The 13,379-nt window shown below is 36.0% G+C and overlaps 1 pseudogene; it reads right to left on the bottom strand.

Moving 5' to 3' along the window:
* Positions 1–11,078: 11,078 nt before the first annotated feature.
* Positions 11,079–11,933, bottom strand: LOC120860799 (annotated as a pseudogene).
* Positions 11,934–13,379: the final 1,446 nt, after the last annotated feature.

The raw sequence follows: 13,379 nt of genomic DNA, 5'->3' as shown, positions 1-13,379 counted from the left end.
AGTTCTGTAGAGTTTTCCTTTTTTCTTTCTTTTTCTGTTTTTTTTTTTTTCTTTTTCTTTTCTCGTTTTTATAATTTTAATTTTTTAAACCTACTATACTTTTTCTACATTTATTCCTTTGTTTTCCTTTCATACTGTTCTTTTTTCCCTTTGCAGCTAATCATTAATGTATATAAATCTCTTTCATCTATCTCTATTTAACTTTGTATATCTATTCTTTTTTTCTTTCCTTTCCTCTTAACATAGTTGTTAGTTTCATTTTTATTGCTTTATTCCCCATTGGTACCTTGCTTTAGTTTTGTTTTCCACTTTGTGCTTTAGTTAGTTTTGTTCTTAACTGGTAAATATAATTTTTTATTTCCTTTGTTTGCCAAGTTAATCTCTTGTACTTTATTTTTGTTGGAATGTTTTGACTTTGCTCATGGGTGTATATTCTATATTTTAATTATTATTTGCCTGATTTTGTAAATGCCATTTGTTTGGGGTTCATCTTTGGTTTCTCATTTTTGGATATTTGTTTTAATCTAACTTAATGCCATAACAAAGCACTTGTGGAATCTTCATTCCTGACCAGAGATCAAGCCCTGAGCCTTTGGAGTAGGAACACTGACTTCAAGACTTTAGGCTACCAGAGAACTAACCCTAGGGAGTAGCAAATAGTGAGAACTCACACAAAGGAAGACACTTAAATACAAGACCCAGCATCACCCAACCACCAGTAGCACTCTGTGCAGGATGCGTCATGTAAACAACAAGCAAAACAAATATACAAACCCAATCATCCGCAGACAGGATTACCACCTCACTCAGTCTTGCCCATCAGAGGAAAAACAAAAACTCAGCATAAATTTCATCCTATATGAAGGTTACCCAAACCACTGGACCAACTTTAGGAGGGAAGAAACCAAAAGGAAGAAAGAATTCAATCTTGAAACCCGGGAAAAGGAGACCTCAAACACAATAAGTTAAAAAATAATAGTAAAAAGGCAGAGAAATACTATGCAAATGAAAGAACAAATTAGAAACACAGAAGTCCAAATCAATGAAGAGGAAATAGTCAAACTCCCTGAAAAAAAAAAAAAAAATTCAGAATGATGATAGTAAAAATGATCAAAAACCTTGAAAACAAAAAGGAGAAAATGTAAGAATCAATTAACAAAGACCTAAAAGAATTAAAGAACAAATATACAGAGACAAACAACACAATTACTGAAATTAAAAATACTCTAGAAGTAATCATTAGCAGAATATCTAAAGCAGAAGAATGAATCAGTGAGCTGGAAGATAAAATGGTGGCAATAACTTCTGAAGAGCAAAATAAAAAAGAATGGAAAAAACTGAGAATAGTCTCAGGGACCTCTGGGACAGTATCAAATGCACCAACATTTGAATTATAGGGGTCCCAGAAGAAGAGGAGGAAAATAAAGGGTATGAGAAAATTTTTGAAGAGATTATAGTTGAAAATTTCCTCAACATGGAAAAGGAAATAGTCAATAAAATCCAAGAGGCACAAAGAGCCCCATACATGATAAATTCAAGGAGAAACATGCCAAGACACATGCTAATCAAACTAACAAAGACTAAACAAAATTAACAAAGACTAAACTGGACAGCTACTTGTAAAAGAATGAAATTAGAACACTTCCTAACACCATACACAAAGATAAACTCAAAATGGATTAAAGACCTAAATGTGAGACCAGAAACTATAAAACTCTTAGAGGAAAACATAGGCAGAACACTCAATGACAAAAATCAAAGCAAGATCATCTGTGACCCACCTCCTAGAGTAACAAAAATAAAAATAAAAGTAAACAAGTGGGACTTGATTAAACTTAAAAGCTTTTGCACAGCAAAGGAAACTATAAGAAGGGTGAAAAGACAACCCTCAGAATGGGAGAAAATAATAGCATTATTTTCAATGAAACAACTGACAAAGGATTAACTTCCAAAATATATAAGTAGCTCATACAACTCAATGCCAGAAAAATAAATAACCCAATCTAAAACTAGGGAAAAGACCTAAACAGACATTTCTCCAAAGAAGACATACAGACGGATAACAAACACATGAAAAGATGTTCAACATCGCTCATTATTCAGTTCAGTTAAGTTGAGTCGCTCAGTCGTGTCCGACTCTTTGCGACCCCATGAATTGCAGCACGCCAGGCCTCCCTGTCCATCACCAACTCCCGGAGTTCATTCAGACTCACGTCCTTTGAGTTCGTGATGCCATCCAGCCATCTCATCCTCTGTCGTCCCCTTCTCCTCCTGCCCCCAATCCCTCCCAGCATCAGAGTCTTTTCCAATGAGTCAACTCTTTGCATGAGGTGGCCAAAGTATTGGAGTTTCAGCTTTAGCATCATTCCTTCCAAAGAAATCCCAGGGTTGATCTCCTTTAGAATGAACTGGTTGGATCTCCTTGCTCATTATTAGAGAAATGCAAATCATACAATGAGATATCCCCTCACATTGGTCAGGATGGTCATCATCAAAAAGTCTACAGAGGGTGTGGAGAGGGTGTGGAGAAAAGGAAACACTCTTGCACTGTTGGTGGGGATGTAAATTGATACAGCCACTTTGGAAGGAAGACAGATCTTTCCATAGTGGCTATATAAATTTGCCAATGAAGGTCCATCTAGTCAAAGCTATGGTTTTGCCATTAGTCATGTATGGATGTGAGAATTGGACTATAAAGAAACCTGAGCGCCGAAGAAATGATGCTTTTGAACTGTGGTGTTGGAGAAGACTCTTGAGAATCCCTTGGACTGCAAGGAGATCCAATCAACCCATTCTAAAATAAATCAGTCCTGAATATTCATTGGAAGCCCTGATGCTGAAGCTGAAACTCCAATAGCTTGGCCATCTGATATGAAGAGCAGACTCATTTGAAAAGACCCTGATGCTGGGAAAGATTGAAGGCAGGAGGAGAAGGGGATGACGAAAGATAAGATGGTTGGATGGCATCACCAACTCAATGGACCTGAGTTTGAGTAAACTCTGGGAGTTGGCAATGGACAGGGAAGCCTAGTGTGCTGCAGTCCATAGGGTCCCAAAGAGTCAGACACAACTGAGTGACAGAACTGAAATGAACTATGGAAGATAGCAAAATACTAGAAATAAAACCACCATAAGACCCAGCAATCCCAGTCCTAGGCATATACTCTGAGGTAACCAAAACTGAAAAAGACACATGTATCCCATTTTTCATTGCAGCACTGTTTACAATAACTAGAACATGGAAGCAACCTAGATGTCCATTGACAGAGGAATGGATAAAGAAGTTGTGGTACATATACACAATGGAATATTACTCAGCCATAAAATGGAACACATATGAGTCAGTTCTGATGAGGTGGTTGAACCTAGAACCTATTATACAGAGTGAAGTGAGTCTGAAAGAGAAAGATAAATATTGTATTCTAATGCACATATATGGAATCTAGAAAAATGATACTGAAGAATTTATTTATAGGGCAGCAATGGAGAAACAGACATAGACTTATGGACATAGGGATAGGGGAGGAGAGGGTGAACTGTATGGAAATAGTAACATGGAAACTTATATTACCATATGTAAAATAAATGGCCAATGGGAATTTGCTGTATGGCTCAGGAAACTCAAAATGGGGCTCTGTATCAACCTACAGGGGTGGGATGGGGAGGGAAATGGGACGGATGTTCAAAAGGGAGGGGACATATATATACCTATATGGCACCCCACTGCAGTACTCTTGCCTGGAAAATCCCATGGACAGAGGAGCATGGTAGGCTGCAGTCCATGGGGTCGCAAAGAGTCGGACATGACTAAGCAACTTCACTTTCACTTTTCACTTTCATGCACTGGAGAAGGAAATGGCAACCCACTCCACTGTTCTTGCCCGGAGAATCCCAGGGATGGTGGAGCCTGGTGGACTGCCGTCTATAGGGTCACACAGAGTCAGACACGACTGAAGCAACTTAGCAGCAGAATGGCTGATTAATGTTGAGGTTTGACAGAAAGCAAAAAAATTCTGTAAAGCAATTATGCTTCAATAAAAAAATGAATTAAAAAAATAAACAATTGGGCTGCACAGAAAACATGAATATCCTTTTTATCTTAGCATCCCCATTCATTATCTATCAAAGCAGCCTGATGACAGTGAATAATTATGATTTTTTATGAAATAAAGTTGTTTATGTATAAAGGATTCTTTGCTGATTTCTATTTGCCTGAACATTCATGTTGAAACAGGTATTGAATTAAATCTTTCAGTATTTCTGTCATCCCTATTTTAGTATCTGTCACAGACAGAATTCAGATGATGTTTTCTGTTTGGTCATTATGGAGTACAGTTAAGAACTGTAGAATAATAGTTCTCCAAATGAGGTCTGAATTTTTGGTTAAAAGTTCATGTGACAATAAACAAGAAAAAAAGTGAAAAAAAAATCTTATTAAATGCCCCCAGAAACAGTCCTGACAGTTTATAATTGAAGAAAATTCTCCCTATCCTAGAAGCATCTTTGTGAAACTCATTCTAGAAAAGACAAATTTAATACCTATTATATAATCTCTCAGCATATTAGAGTCAGGAAAATAGTAGGAGGAAATTGACTGGTATCTGGAGACATAAAGTATTGAAAAGTGACAGCCTAGGAGTCTGGAAATGCATACTGCCCTGGGACAATTTATAGGAAGATAAAATTGTCCCATAAACTCTGATAGCTCCTGGGACTATCACTGTATTAACGTGAAACAGCCAAATAACAAATGTTAGTGTTTGATGACGAGATGTCAAAACAAGATAAATTATACTTCTAAGAAAAATGACAACTTGAGGGCAGGCATATGAATCCTCTCCTCCTAAGTACTGACTGAGACAAAGGAATACATTACAATGAATAAACTCTCAAAGTAGTTTTAAAAATGAAACCAAATTCCAAACACAGAATCTGCTTTAAGCAGTTTATTCTAGTCTTAGATTCAATGAGGCCAAATGGAAGAAGACATTAAAATGACTCCCAGCCTCCAATTGTACTACAGTGTTTCTGGGTTGTAAGAAATCAATAGCAGAGACTATGGTAGAGCTCCATTACAATCATTCATTTCAGAGGTCAGGGTAAGCCACTGGACAAAAGGAGATCCCTCATTCTGGATCTCTTTTCTCTCCTCAAAAATCAATATCAATGGAAAACCCAAGGACAAATCTAGCAATATCAAATAGAATGAGGTTAATTTCTCTGTGGCTCTAATTTAACAATAAAGAAAAGTCCCATTTTAAATGGGGCATAACATCAAGTCCAAACAACTAAAGAAGTAGGAAAAAAAATGAAAATCTGATTCAGTGGCTTTGAGAAGCAAAAGAAAACAAAAGTGAGTCTGGATATATGTGAAAACTTAGTTCATATACCACACCACTTAATCTGAGTAGAAATTTTAAGACCAAATACCAGAATATGGAACAAATATCAGACATAGACTATGAAAGGCTTATTCCTTTTATGGTCAATATATAAATTAATCTCCAACTTTAAGAAATACTTAAATATCACTTTCCCTAAACATTTGCTATAGAGAAATACATTATGATAAATAATTTATACATACACATATATCATCTATAGAGAATAGATTAGGTTGCTTTGAAAGACTGATATAAAGATATGACAAAGATCTAGATTTTATAAGCAAAATAGTTATAATAATGACTGTTGCTATATACTATGAGTCCATGAGATTGCAAAGAGTCTGACACAACTAAGCAACTAAGTATAGCACAGCACAGTGGTCTGAAAAAAGTACAATAGCTGCACTAATGAATAAGTCAGAAATATTCTAATTTTAATTTTAAGTAAAAATCTCTGTTTAATAAAACCTTCTCATTTCTTAAAGAAAAGACCATGTGGGCTTATGGCAAGCTAAAGAAATGCAAATAAGTTAGTTTTCTAGTTTCCAAAATTATTTTTAGCCCTTCACAGAGTTACTTGCACATATTTAAACTCCTATCTTCCCTCAAAATGGGGTGGAGAGGGCAGAGTCTTCTTCATTCTATAAAGGTTAAGATACAAGTATGGTTTCTTACTCAGAAAAAAAGGGGATTTTTACTAATAAGATGATTCAAAACATTTCATTTGGTTCTGTGTTACTGACTAGCACAAAATCATGTTTGATTCATTTATATTCTTCACCAAGAGAATTAGAATTACTTTTATGTCTTTCAAAAGAAGATGTATCTTTTTAGAAAAAAAAAAAAAAAGCACAAATATATTTTATTTCCTCAACTTGTGAGGACACATAACAATGAATACAGCTTTTAAAAAGATATAAAAATTGCTGAAGTTAGAACAAGAATAGATTGAACAACAACAAAAAATCATTCAAGTATCTGAAAAACTTGATACATTAAAGAGAAAGGGATATATCAACAAAACAAGAGCAAATGTCAGTGAAGGAAAAAAATAGAGAACAAGGAAGAGACAAAACATAGAGATCAATGAACAAAAATAATGTGCAATCAATTATTAAAAATCAGATTTTAATAATAAGAATGAATCTAGCACACTTGATTCAGGCAAACACCTTCCCACAGACATCAACTGCATTCATTTAATAGACTTGTGTATTGCCACATTCCTAGTATGGCCTTCGTTTTATGTTTCAATGGGAATCAAATGATCAACTCAGATAATTTCTTAAATAACTGTTTTACTCATGATTTTCTTTATGTTGCTACAATAATCTACCCTCCTAATTTTATAAAAGCATATACAAGAGCCTACCTCTTTCTTTCTTAAAACTTTCAAAATGAAAATGAATTCTTCTGAGAATATGATGAAATAGTTAAAAAGCAACTTGAGGATTTTTATCAGAATTTAGTACAACAATAAAAATAAACAGAAATAATAAAAATATCTAGAAATATATCTAGAAGATCAAAATTTTATTATTATAATTTCCAGCAGATGTACAGAGAATTAAGATATAATAGAAAGATTTTCTCCTTGATTTGGCATAATATCAAATTTCTTACTGTAATAATCTACCAATTTCAAGATAGGAATATTAAGCAATTATTTATCTGCAGTACAAGAGTATTAATAATATCTATACCATAATTCTGTTATGAGAAATAAATGCATGATTAATGTGAAAAAGTAGCTCAAAAGGCTAATAATTCAAGTTTCAAGTATTCAGAATTCTCAATTTCTTTTCTCTCCTTTGTCTCTGTGTTTATTACCTTACACATATACACACAACACAAGGAAAATGTTAAATATTCTGATTTAGTAATAATGGAAACACAAAATCTTAATATTTGTGAGACAGAGAAAACAGTGCTTGGGAAAAATGTTATATTAAATGCTTATACAAAAGACAAAATTAGTAAGCAAAAAATTCCACCTTAAAAACTAGAAAAAGAAGACAAATAAATGCAGGAAGAAATAATAAAATAATAAAGATAAGAGCAGAAATCACTAAGGTCATGAGAAGAAAAAACAACAGAAAAGCTTCAGTGAAACTCAATATTTCTACTTTGATCAATAATAATAGATCTCTGAAAAGATCTTTAAAATAAATAGGTATATGATACCATAATTGCCATGAGTAAATGAGAAAAAGAATATTTCCATAGGTTTTAAGGACATTAAAGGCTACTAATGAGTATCAGTTATCTAGTTTTGCCAGTAAATTTGATATCTTAGAGTGAAATGAGTGAATTCCATAGAAGACAAACTACATAATTTACTTGCTGCTGCTGCTAAGTCACTTCAGTCGTGTCCAACTCTGTGTGACCCCATAGACAGCAGTCCACTAGGCTCCTCTGTCCCTGGGATTCTCCAGGCAAGAATACTGGAGTGGGTTGCCATTTCCTTCTCCAGTGCATGAAATGTGAAAAGTGAAAAGGAAGTCGTTCAGTTGTGCCCGACTCTTAGCGACCCCATGGACTGCAGCCTACCAGGCTCCTCTGTCTATGGGATTTTCCAGGCAAGAGTACTGGAGTGGGGTGCCATTGCCTTCTCTGACATAATTTACTTACTAAGAATTAAAATCAGTTTTACCATAACAAAAACAAATTCAAAGATTTTACAAGTGATTCTGAAAACTTCTAGAGATCAATATCCTCAGAAATATAGCTTCAGATATCCTTAATGAAATATTAGTAAACCAAATATAGCAATAAATAAAGATCATTATACATGATGGCCAAATGGGGTTATCCTAGGAACACAAGGTTAGTTCAAAATCTTAAATTCAATAAATGAAAATCACCATAGCAACGCACTTCAGAAGAAATACCATATAACTCTCTCAAAAGATATAGAAAAAGAATCTGGCAAAGCTTCATCCTTTCATCTTTTAGGATAAAAGGCAAAATTATCTTTTAATTGGTATGCTTTTATCAATCAAGGATGTGTCACAATTGCAATTGGTAGTATGACTTTTGTTTTAAAAGCTCACAAAATAGAGATACTTCTCCCAAATAACAGAATTTAAGATTCAGAGAAATGTAACAGTCACAATATGTGACTGTTCTTCCAGCCCTAAAGCCAGGGTATTCTCTATTTTCATTATACTGTGTATCAGTTTTCCATGGCTGTTAAAACCAATGACCACAAGAACTGGTTACATAAAACAACTAAAATTCATTCTTTAGTGTGTTACCAACTTGTTCATTAGTGTATTAGCAAGACAGTATATTCTCTATTTCCACTATACAGTGTATTAGTTTTGTGTGGCTGTTATAACCAATTACCACAGACTAGGTGACATAAAACCACTAAAATTTATTTCCTCGCTGTTTATTCCCTCGCTGATCCATAGGTCAGAAGTTCAAAATCAAGGTGTTGGCAAGCTTGAATTCCTTTCAGAAGGACTGTGCAGGAATCTTTCTCTTGTTTCTTCTAATTACTGGTTGCTGCCAGCATTCCTTGGCTTTCTTTTTATTTTTTTATTTGTATTGTAGTTAAAACGTTTAACAGGAGATCTAGAGTCTTCGGTTTCCCAGGTGGCTAAGTGGGAAAGCATCTGCCTGCCAACGCAGTTGAGGCAAATCGCAGATTTCATCCATAGGTCTGGAAAATCCCCTGGAGTAGGAAATGGCATCACACTCCAGTATTCTTGCTTGGAAAATTGCATGAACTGAGAAACCTGGTGGGCTACAGTCCTCGGAGCCACAGTAGAACATGACTGAGCACTAGAATCTTAATAAACTTTTAAATATAAAATACAATGTTGTTAATATACAGTGTAGCATTGTTAATTACAGACACAGTGTCGTACAGCAGACCTCTACAACTTACTCATCTTTCACAGCTGAAACTTTAGATTTGAATAGCAACTTTTCATTTTGCCCTCATCACAGCCACTGGAAACCACAATGTTACTCTATGCCTTGATGAGTTTTATTATTTTAAATACCTCATTTAAGTGTAAATATTTGTTCTTCTGTGATTGGCTTAGCATACTGTCCTCAAGGTTCATCGGCATTGTACTTATAGCAGGATTTCCATTTTTTATGACAGTGATATTTGTGTGTATATAACACATTTTCTTTATGCACTCACCTGTTAATGGACATTTAAGTTGCTTCCATACCTTGGTTACTGTGGATAGTGCTCCAATGAGCATAGGAGTGTAAATAGCTCTTCAAGATCCAAATTTTGATCCCATTGGATAAATGCTTAGCACGATTGCTAAGTCTTATAGCAGTTATATTTTTAATTTTTGGAGGACTCTCCAGTTTTTCACAGCAGCTGCCCCATTTTACATTCTCATCAATATTGATGATTCCACTTTCTCTGCATCCTCTCCTACACTTGTTATCTTTCTTTTGATGAAGTGTTAATGATATTTCCATACATCCTAACTGGGTCAGGAAGATCCTCTGTAGATGGGCATGGCAACCTACTCTAGTATTCTTGCCTGGAAAATTCCATGGACAGAGGAGCCTGGTGGGCTACCATCCATGAGATCACAGGTCAGACATGACTGAGCAACTAATGCTAACTAACAGCTGTGAAGTAGTAGCTCATTATTTTGATTTGCTTTTCCCTGTTGATTAATGATGTTGAGCATTTTTCATATAGCTATTGGTTAATTATACATTTTCTTTAGAGAAAGTCTATTCAAATCTTTAGTCTTTTTTTTTTTTTTTCAGTTCAGTTCTTGGGATTTTTGCTTCTTGAACAGTAGGAATTCCTTATACATTTTGAACATTAACACCTTATGGATAAGTTGTTGTTCCGTCTCCAAGTCATGTCCAATTCTCCATGCTTGCAAATATTTCTTTCCATTCCATAGATTTACATTTTACTCTATTAATTTTCTTTTGCTGTGTGTGAAAAAGCTTTTTAATTTGATGGAATTTTACTTATCTATTTTTGCTTTTGTTGCCTGTGCTTTGAATGTCAAATCCAAAAATAAATATTGCCAAGATCAATGTCCTGAAGTTGTCTGCAGTTCTCTTCTCTGAATTTTATATCTTCAAACCTTAATTTGATGCTTTTAATCCCCTGTTGAGTTGATTTTTACTTTTTTTTTTCTTTTTTTGGTCACGTCAGTTTATTGAGCAATTTGTGATGCTAAAGGTTAATTCTATTTACTTGATTATTTTTCATGATGTTAAATAAAACTCCAAAGGCTATAAGCCATGATGTTTCACAATTACTTTCCCATATTTTTTTTCAGGAAACACAAAATTCAAATTCAAAGAAATGTTCCAGTGAATCTGAAAATTGCTCTCATCCTACCTTTTTTCAAAAAGTGGTAATTAAGGGTTCGGAAGTATGGTGGCAAGGAGGAAGGATGAAAGTGGGACATGAAGAAAGCAGATATTTTCGCTCAATTTCACTTTCAAAGGTCCAAATCATTTCAATTTTTTTTTAACATGTTTAGCACCAAAAAAGGAATCAACACTTTTCATTCCACTCTTGTCAACTTTAGTCAAAGCTTTATGCTGCAGCTGCGGCTAAGTCGCTTCAGTTGTGTCCGACTCTGTGCAACCCCATAAACGGCAGCCCACTAGGCTCCTCTGTCCCTAGGATTCTCCAGGCAAGAACACTGGAGTGGGTTGCCATTTCCTTCTCCAAAAGCCTTCTGAGTTGTGGTCATTTTACTATTTTTCTTCACAGTCTTGAAATCTTTACAATTAAACTTAGTGTAATATTGTTTTGCTTCTACAGGCTTATCTGATAAATTTGCTTTCTTCTATGGAGGGTTTGGCACTGAAGCTGGAGGTTCTGTAAGCTTTAAATATTTAGATAAGTTATCACTTAATTGTTTAGGGATGTATCAGATATCAGACCATGGGCATAATGGACGTAATACTCATCCTTGTCACTGGAAACCTGGACACTAGAGAAAAACGCAATAGACTGTACCCTGGCACTGACGTTTACCTTATTGGTTTTTAATGCTGCCATAGTCTCATTAACCTTTTTTTTTTTTTTTTCAAATCATTTTAATGTCTTCTCTTTGCTGTACGTGTAGTATTTCTTCTTGTCTATTTCTTTCTCCTCTGTCACATGTCCAAGTAACTTCTCAAGTTCAGGAAATTTCACCAACAAGTTGCAATCTGGGAATATGTCATCAATCACAACTTGATCCAGGGGCTGAAACTTTCCCTCTTTATTGGCCATTATAAGGTAGTGGAGAAGTAGAGAGTCCATAGGTGTGGCAAATGAAGAAGACCTCCTGCTTGAACTGAATCATTTATAAACCAAGAATTATTTTTTTCCTTGAAAATTTTTATTTCAAACAGCTGCGGTAGACACATATTCAACAAGTAAATGGCTCCTTCCCCTGAACGTGGGTTAGCCAGTTTTATAAACACAAGCCCACTTTTCATCTTCTTTGATGCATCCTTTAAATATTCCAGGAGCAGGAACACATGCTATCAGGCGCGAGTCCCTTTCCGCCTTCCGCGCCGCCCGCCTTCCGCGCCGCCCGCCATGCCGCTCCTCTGTCTCTCAGCAGCAGGCCTCAGCCCTCGGAGCGCAGGCTCAGCTAGAGGAGGTTGGCAAATGGAGGCAAAAGGGTCGATTCAGGGAAGAGCGGCGCTGCAAGCAGCATGGCCTGCCAGGCGAATGTTTCGTTTCCGGAGTTCACCAGCAGCCAGGCTTTCAGTGTTTAAATTGAGCGCCAGGCCCAGGCCGTCAGCCCACTCGATTTTTACTTTTTTGAATGATGTAATAAAAAGATAAAATTTTATTCTTTGTGTTCAGTTCAGTCGCTCAGTCGTGTCCGACTCTTTGCGACCCCATGAATCGCAGCACGCCAGGCCTCCCTGTCCATCACCATCTCTCCCGGAGTTCACTCAGACTCACGTCCATAGAGTCAGTGATGCCATCCAGCCATCTCATCCTCTGTCGTCCCCTTCTCCTCCTGCCCCCAATCCCTCACAGCATCAAAGTCTTTTCCAGTGAGTCAACTCTTCGCATGAGGTGGCCAAAGTACTGGAGTTTCAGCTTAAGCATCATTCCTTCCAAAGAAATTCCAGGGCTGATCTTCAGAATGGACTGGTTGGATCTCCTTGCAGTCCAAGGGACTCTCAAGAGTCTTCTCCAACACCACAGTTCAAAAGCATCAATTCTTTGGTGCTCAGATTTCTTCACAGTCCAACTCTCACATCCATACATGACCACTGGAAAAACCATAGCCTTGACTAGACGGACCTTAGTCAGCAAAGTAATGTCTGCTTTTGAATATGCTATCTAGATTGGTCATAACTTTTCTTCCAAGCAGTAAGTGTCTGTTAATTTCATGGCTGCAGTCACCATCTGCAGTGATTTTGGAGCCCTTCCAAAATAAAATCTGTCACTGTTTCAACTGTTTCTCCATCTATTTCCCATGAAGTGATGGGACCGGATGCCATGATCTTCGTTTTCTGAATGCTGAGCTTTAAGCCAACTTTTTCACTCTTCTCTTTCACTTTCATCAAGAGGCTTTTTAGTTCCTCTTCACTTTCTGCCTGTATGTAAGTAAAGTTTCCCAACACTTTATTGAACAGATTTCTTTCCCCATTGTATACTTCTGGCACCCTTGGTAAGGATCACTTGGCTCTACAGACAACCACTGAGTTGCAGTGGTTCAACTTACAATTCTTCATCTTAACAATGAAAGGAAAGTAATATACATTCAGTAGAAAATGTACTTTGAATTTTGATTTTTCCCAAGGGTAGAGATATTTGGTACAGTGGCAGCAAGCCACAGCAACTAGGAAGTTAAGCAGTTGCAAGGGGAAATAACCAAAACACTTACAACTGTTCTGTACCCATTGTTTGTCACTATCAGTACAGTTTTAATGAATTATTTACAAGACATTAGATACTTTATTATAAAATAATCTTTGTGTTAGATGACTTTGCCCAACTATAATCTAAGTATTCTGAGCATGTTT

This window comes from Oryx dammah, unplaced genomic scaffold, assembly GCF_014754425.2.
Source record: "Oryx dammah isolate SB20612 unplaced genomic scaffold, SCBI_Odam_1.1 HiC_scaffold_11203, whole genome shotgun sequence".
NCBI lineage: Eukaryota > Metazoa > Chordata > Mammalia > Artiodactyla > Bovidae > Oryx > Oryx dammah.
Note: the sequence above shows the minus strand (reverse complement) of the source record. Positions and strands in the feature narration are given on the sequence as shown.